At 40.5% G+C, this 8082-nt stretch overlaps 1 long non-coding RNA gene across 1 annotated transcript; it reads right to left on the reverse strand.

The window, feature by feature from the left end:
• Positions 1 to 1862: 1862 nt before the first annotated feature.
• Positions 1863 to 6927, reverse strand: LOC134306742 (uncharacterized). Its single transcript, XR_010009419.1, has 2 exons — positions 6718 to 6927; positions 1863 to 4250 (listed from the first exon to the last, which is right to left on the reverse strand). It is a non-coding gene; the product is annotated as an uncharacterized LOC134306742 (long non-coding RNA).
• Between the last annotated feature and the right edge of the window lie 1155 nt (positions 6928 to 8082).

The raw sequence follows: 8082 nt of genomic DNA on the forward strand, positions 1-8082 counted from the left end.
ATATCAACGCCGTTCCAACTCTAAATCGTAAAGCCCCCTGATGACACCCCAACATGGGTACAGCATGGGGATTCGAACCCACGCCCACCTGCCACGCCCAGTTTTTCAGCTCCATTCACTTCCATTCATTTTTTGAAAGTTCGAGATATCGACGCCGTTCCAACTTTAAATCGTAAAGCCCACTGATGTAACCCCGACTCAGGTACAGCATGGGGATTCGAACCCACGCCCACCTGCCACGCCCGGTTTTTGGTCCCATTCACTTCCATTCATTTTTTGAAAGATCGAGATATCAACGCCGTTCCATCTCTAAATCGTAAAGCCCACTGATGTAACCCCGACTTGGGTACAGCATGGGGATTCGAACCCACGCCCACCTGCCACGCCCGGTTTTTGGTCCCATTCACTTCCATTCATTTTTTGGAAATTTGAGATATCAACGCCGTTCCAACTCTAAATCGTAAAACCCACTGATGTAACCCCGACTCAGATACAGCATGGGGATTCGAACCCACACCCACCTGCCACGCCCATTTTTCGGCTCCATTCACTTCCATTCATTTTTTGAAAGTTTGAGATGTCGACGCCGTTTCCACTTTAAATCGTGAAGTCCACTGACACACCGAGTTGAATAAAGCATTAGGATATGCGCGCCCGCCCGACCGGCACATGGCAATCACACTCGCATTTTCTCCGGAAATGCACTCTCTAGTTATTTTTATTCATTTTATTTATGTATTTAACTTTGATGAGGAATCTGTGGCTGTAGATCAATCTTCACCTTCATGTGAGTGTTTCCACGTATTTATGAAGTTTATTTTGAAAAAGAATGAATTCTGTATGCTGACTCAGAACTCTCTGTCTATAGCTAACTCAGATCAACAGGCCCCGGCAGAACAACCTTCTCCATATGATCAGGAACAGCAGGTACCTTTAGAGGGAGACCACCTTCAGCAGGAGCATCTTATTCAAAATCATCATTTAAACTGGGAACTTCATCAGCTACTGGTAAATGTCCACAGCTTTGAAGAATTATTGGTGTATATCTGCAGGTGTTGGATGATACATTGAATGTAGATGATGAATTTTTAAGACCCGGTGCGGTTGTGACTCTCCACATTCATGGTCACACAGTCAGTTTCTCAAATCATGTTGAGTTAAATGACGGTAACTTCACATCCAGTCTATTCTAACACTGCTTATGAACATCATGCAGAGCAATTATGGAATATTTATTGATGAAACACTTGAAATAGTGATTTAAATTGTAAACCCTCCACATGCTGGAGTTAGTAACAGGAGTAGAAGATCCAACATGGAATTATACAAAGTTAAAACATTTGTATGTTTTTAACAACACTAACAACAATCTTTGCTCTGCATTAAGTGTAACTCAGCTTCTTAATCCTGAGAAAAACATCTGTACAAATCACATCCAACATCATGCTGGATGCTCCACGTCAAAACTATTGATCTGTTTTTACATCAAGAGCACTATTATGGTGTAAAATCACCTCATACTTGGGTCGTGTTGTACTAATGGTATTAAACTGTGGACGGTATTTGATTCAGAAAAGGAAATTTAACTTTACTGTGTTAATGACGTTCACACTTTGAAAAAGGGCTGCAGAAGTTTCAGGTATGAAATCGTGTCTATTACAGATGTCGTGGAAAAGAGAGGTTAGCAGTTAATGATTTAATTATATATTTAATAGCTAATAATCAAATACGGGGCACCACTGGCATTTTTAAGGAGAAATGACCAGGAAAATCGAATTCATAACAGATCAGATCACTTTCTGTTGGAGTAAAGTCTGTTAGTCGAGTATTTCTCTCACACAGGTAATCACACTCACAGCTCTAAATTATTAATCATTATAATGTTTATTGAACTAACAAAATGTAACATAACAGTTAATAAGTAAATTGTGTAACTAAGTGGTAATGATAGTATAAATCTGTAGGCAATCAATTAATTAATTAATAACTCATTACAAAATATATATAAAAGCATATAAATGCAGTATATAACATGTAAATGAAATGATAGTATTAACAACAACACATGCAAAATGATAAAACAAGTAGCAAAAGCAATAAATGTCCCTATTCAGCCATCACCTACCCACACAGATGCCCCTTGCAGCTGGCTGTGGTTGGTTAAGCCTATGGTCATGGCTCCATGGTCGGGGCAGAGGTTAACTAGAACCTTCACTGGAGATGAGATGGAAGTTGTCCAGGCTTCCCTCCCTTACTCGAGTGTTGCCTGCCCTTAGTTACTTTTTTTCTCTCTGTGTTTTAGTGAGGTTCTATCTACTTGCAATGGTTTTTGCCTTTTCGTGGTTATATAACTTGTTTATGTAAACAATCAATATTGAAATGTTCTAGAACAACCTGACACATTCTTTTATAAGTCATGAGGGAGACAGTGGCCGTCCATTCTGTTCATCAAGCTCTGCTTTTTACCAAATAACTTATTATTACAGTGGTACATGAATTTTTTTGGTCATGTAGTTGTGTTAAGTTGTCTTAATACTTTTGGTCATGTAGGTGTGTGTGTGTGTCCATGCTATTCTTTAAGAAGTACCGTGGATCAACCTGCCTTTGAAAAAATAAATGGAAGTGAATGGGACTAAACAGGTATAAAATGTTCGTGGTGGGTAAACTGGTGTGCGTATCAAAAAGCTGAATACAAGCTGTGGTATCATCAACAGGACAGACGTTTAGTTGGAACGAAAAGGTTGGATCTCTAAAAAAGGTAAACAGGTGGAATAATAATAAGAAGAAGAGGAGTAACAGCAGTGTAACTGTCTACTGCAATCACACTAATAATAATAAGAAGAAGATAGTCAACTAGGGATGTCCCGATCACGTTTTTTTGTTCCCGATCCCGATTATTAAATTTGATCCCGATTCGATACCGAGTCTCAAACCGATACTTAAACCGAAATATCTATTTTCTAGATATTGTCTAGATAAGAACTGGATAATACTGTTCACACAGTGCACACTTCAACTACATTACAGTTATTCAAATTAATCCAGTGTATATGTTTAATAACTGAATAGCTCTGCAGTGCTGTAGGGTAAAATGCTGCATCCAAACTATTGGCTTAATGTTTTTTTATTTTTACAAAATCAATCAAAATGAGTGAGATAATTACAGTTTTACTTTAAACTTTACATTTGAATAAATAAAATCTGTTTAATGCAGTGATGCACTAAAAATGAACAGAAATCTGTGTAGCAGCTTAACTTGAATATAAGAAAAAAAGTTACTTAAAAGCATTACAGTAAAACCTGAATACCAAAATAAAATGGACAGGCTCTTTTTTTATGAAGGAAAGCCAGTTTTTAAAGTGCTTGTATTGTGACGATGGTTTGATGGACGTTTCTACCCGAAGTGAGTGTGTTTTGACCCTGTGGGGCTTCCATAGTGCATGGAATAGCGTGCTTGGCTCTAGCTGTCCGCTATTCGGTACCGTAACAGAAGAAGTTAATAAAGTGTTTTGCTCCCGACAATTTGTGAATATAGCGTGTATTTATTTCTTTATTAAGCAAGTGCATCACTACGTTGTTTTGTAAACCGGAGTGATTCTTGACTCTCACACCATATAAACAATAAAATTCTACAGTAATGAACGCAGCTCTGCTCCCACCGCCTCGTGAAACGCTCACACTGCAGACGTTACACTTCACTGTTGGACTTGTTTCACTTTCCAATTTAAAGTATTTCCTGCTGATGTAAAACAAAGGATCGGGATTAGGATCGGGTTTAGTAAAGCCAATGCCGATCAGTTAAAAAATGCCTTGATCGGCCCTGATCCCGATCTTTGAGATCGGATCGGGACATCCCTAATGTCAAAGTGTCATTTTTTCAAACTAAGGTGTTTTTCACTCCACCATTTATCTTCATATCTATTACATGGTGGTTTCCTGTGCTCACACAGAGCAGACAGCAGAAGATCAGTGTGATTACTGTAACTGACAGAGATTGGCTGGATTGGTTGTAGAGATCTTGCCAAACATCAAATTGGAACTCATCATGTCCAGGTCAATTCATGTCTGCATCATTATATTGGGGTTTCACTGTTGGTTGAACTGTCACTAGAAGATTAAGGTGAAGAACAACTTCTCTCTGCTCATGGTGAAGCTTCATTCAGCTAATAAAGCAGCTCAAATTAAAGATCATTCCATCTGACCATGAAGTGCCGGTCACACACGGGTCAAGGTGCTCTGTCACTTATACACTGTAAACATGGAAAAGAGAATAAATATAAAAATTATGTAACAAAGATGAGCAATAAAACATTTTTACTGTTAAATGCATCAAAATCACAAAACACACAGATCTGCTGTAAAGCTGTTTTCCACTTAATGCTAATGAGGTACCTCAATGTACCTCAAAGTGTAACATAAAGACTCGCCTTAATAAACTACTGCTAAATCAATAATCTGTACTGAATCAGAAAATGCAACCATTACAGTTTAATCTTCACCTCCTACAACACTACAGACCTAGAATCAGCAGCTCAACTCCTTTACCTAAACCCACAGGGAGTCCTAGAGATTTGCACACATGTATAATTGTTTAACATGTATAATACACTGCCCGGCCAAAAAAGGTCACCACCTGGATTTAACTAAGCAAATAGGTAAGATCCTCCCATAGGATAATTACTGCATGGGTGATTATGTTTCAGCTGGCAACATGTTATTTAACCCTAACTGATGCAGTAAGTAGCTTCTCATTTGTTAAACAACCATGTGGAAAGATGCATCCTGTGGTCGTGGAAAAGATCTTAATCTGTTTCAGAAGGTTCAAATTATTGGCATCAAGCAGAGAAAACTGAAACTGTAAGGAGAAGCTGAAACTACTAAAATCGTGTTAAGAACTGTCCAGCGCATTATTAAAAAGTGGAAGGACAGTGGAAGGACATCATCTTTGAGGAAGGAATGTGGTCGGAAAAAATCATGAATGATGGTGATTGGCGATCACTTAAACGTTTGGTGAAATCAGATGGTAGAAAAACTCCAGTAGAACTCAGGGATGTTTAATAGTGACAGTAAGATCATTTCCACACTCACAGTGTGAAGGGAACTCAAGGGATTGGGACTAAACAGCTGTGCAGCCTTAAGAAAACAACTCGTCACTGAGGCTAACCAGCAAAAACGGCTTCAATTTGCTAGGGAGCATAAAGATTGGACTGTGGAGCAATGGAAGAAGGTCATGTGGTCTGATGAGTCCAGATTTACCCTGTTCCAGAGTGATGGGTGCATCAGGGTAAGAAGAGAGGCGGCTGAAGTAATGCACCCATCATGCCTAGTGCCGACCGTACATGTGGAGAGGTTAAATACTTTTTCATCTCACTGGAATACTCTGTGTGTGTGTGTGTGTTTAAATCTAGAGGGAGGAATGTTACATGAGCTACAGGGGTTGGACAAAATAACTGAAACACCTGGTTTTAGACCACAATAATTTATTAGTATGGTGTAGGGCCTCCTTTTGCGGCCAATACAGCGTCAATTCGTCTTGGAAATGACATATACAAGTCCTGCACAGTGGTCAGAGGGATTTTAAGCCATTCTTCTTGCAGGATAGTGGCCAGGTCACTACGTGATGCTGGTGGAGGAAAACGTTTCCTGACTCGCTTCTCCAAAACACCCCAAAGTGGCTCAATAATATTTAGATCTGGTGACTGTGCAGGCCATGGGAGATGTTCAACTTCACTTTCATGTTCATCAAACCAATCTTTCACCAGTCTTGCTGTGTGTATTGGTGCATTGTCATCCTGATACACGGCACCGCCATTGGATGCACTTGGTCCTCCAGAATGGTTCGGTAGTCCTTGGCAGTGATGCGCCCATCTAGCACAAGTATTGGGCCAAGGGAATGCCATGATATGGCAGCCCAAACCATCACTGATCCACCCCCATGCTTCACTCTGGGCATGGAACAGTCTGGGTGGTACGCTTCTTTGGGGCTTCTCCACACCGTAACTCTCCCGGATGTGGGGAAAACAGTAAAGGTGGACTCATCAGAGAACAATACATGTTTCACATTGTCCACAGCCCAAGATTTGCGCTCCTTGCACCATTGAAACCGACGTTTGGCATTGGCACGAGTGACCAAAGGTTTGGCTATAGCAGCCCGGCCGTGTATATTGACCCTGTGGAGCTCCCGACGGACAGTTCTGGTGGAAACAGGAGAGTTGAGGTGCACATTTAATTCTGCCATGATTTGGGCAGCCGTGGTTTTATGTTTTTTGGATACAATCCGGGTTAGCACCCGAACATCCCTTTCAGACAGCTTCCTCTTGCGTCCACAGTTAATCCTGTTGGATGTGGTTTGTCCTTCTTGGTGGTATGCTGACATTACCCTGGATACCGTGGCTCTTGATACATCACAAATACTTGCTGTCTTGGTCACAGATGCGCCAGCAAGACGTGCACCAACAATTTGTCCTCTTTTGAACTCTGGTATGTCACCCATAATGTTGCGTGCATTGCAATATTTTGAGCAAAACTGTGCTCTTACCCTGCTAATTGAACCTTCACACTGCTCTTACTGGTGCAATGTGCAATTAATGAAGATTGGCCACCAGACTGGTCCAATTTAGCCATGAAACCTACCACACTAAAATGACAGGTGTTTCAGTTATTTTGTCCAACCCCTGTATGTGGCTGTAATAATGAAACAGAAAGTCAGTAACTCACTATAGTGTCTCCAGTTTACAGTGAGGATCCTTCTGTAGATCAGTGAGAAGCTTCACTCCTGATTCTCCTGGATTATTGTGGATCAGATTCAGTTCTTTCAGGAGTGATGAGGAGTTTGATCTCAGAGCTGAAGCCAGAGATATAAAACCTTCATCTGTAATACAGCTGTGTGTCAACCTGCAGAGAGAACAAGAACTCATCACCATTACATCACACACACACACACACACACACACACACACACAAGAACTCATCACAATTACATCTCTCACACACACACACACACACACACACAAGAACTCATCACAATTACATCACACACACACACACACACACACACACACACACAAGAACTCATCACCATTACATCACACACACACACACACACACACAAGAACTCATCACAATTACATCACACACACACACACACACACACACACACACACACAAGAACTCATCACAATTACATCACACACACACACACAAGAACTCATCACAATTACATCACACACACACACACACACACACACACAAGAACTCATCACAATTACATTACATCACACACACACACACACACACAAGAACTCATCACAATTACATCACACACACACACACAAACTCATCAAAGTTACATCTCATCATACACACACACACACACACACACACAAGAACTCATCACAATTACATCACACACACACACACACACACACACACACAAACTCATCAAAGTTACATCTCATCATACACACACACAAAAACTCATCACAATTACATCACACACACACACACACACACACACACACACAAGAACTCATCACAATTACATCTCACATACACACACACACACAAGAACTCATCACAATTACATCTCACACACACACACAAAAGAACTCATCACAATTACATCTCACACACACACACACAAGAACTCATCACAATTACATCTCACACACACACACACAAGAACTCATCACAATTACATCTCACACACACACACACAAGAACTCATCACAATTACATCTCACACACACACAAGAACTCATCACAACTACATCTCACACACACACACACACAAGAACTCATCACAATTACATCACTCACACACACACACACACACAAACTCATCAAAGTTACATCTCATCATACACACACACACACAAAAACTCATCACAATTACATCACACACACACACACAAGAACTCATCACAATTACATCTCACACACACACACACACACACAAGAACTCATCACAATTACATCTCACACACACACACACAAGAACTCATCACAATTACATCTCTCACACACACACACACAAGAACTCATCACAATTACATCACTCACACACACACACACACACACACA

The sequence above is a fragment of the Trichomycterus rosablanca genome, unplaced genomic scaffold, assembly GCF_030014385.1.
Source record: "Trichomycterus rosablanca isolate fTriRos1 unplaced genomic scaffold, fTriRos1.hap1 scaffold_222, whole genome shotgun sequence".
In the NCBI taxonomy this organism is placed as follows: domain Eukaryota; kingdom Metazoa; phylum Chordata; class Actinopteri; order Siluriformes; family Trichomycteridae; genus Trichomycterus; species Trichomycterus rosablanca.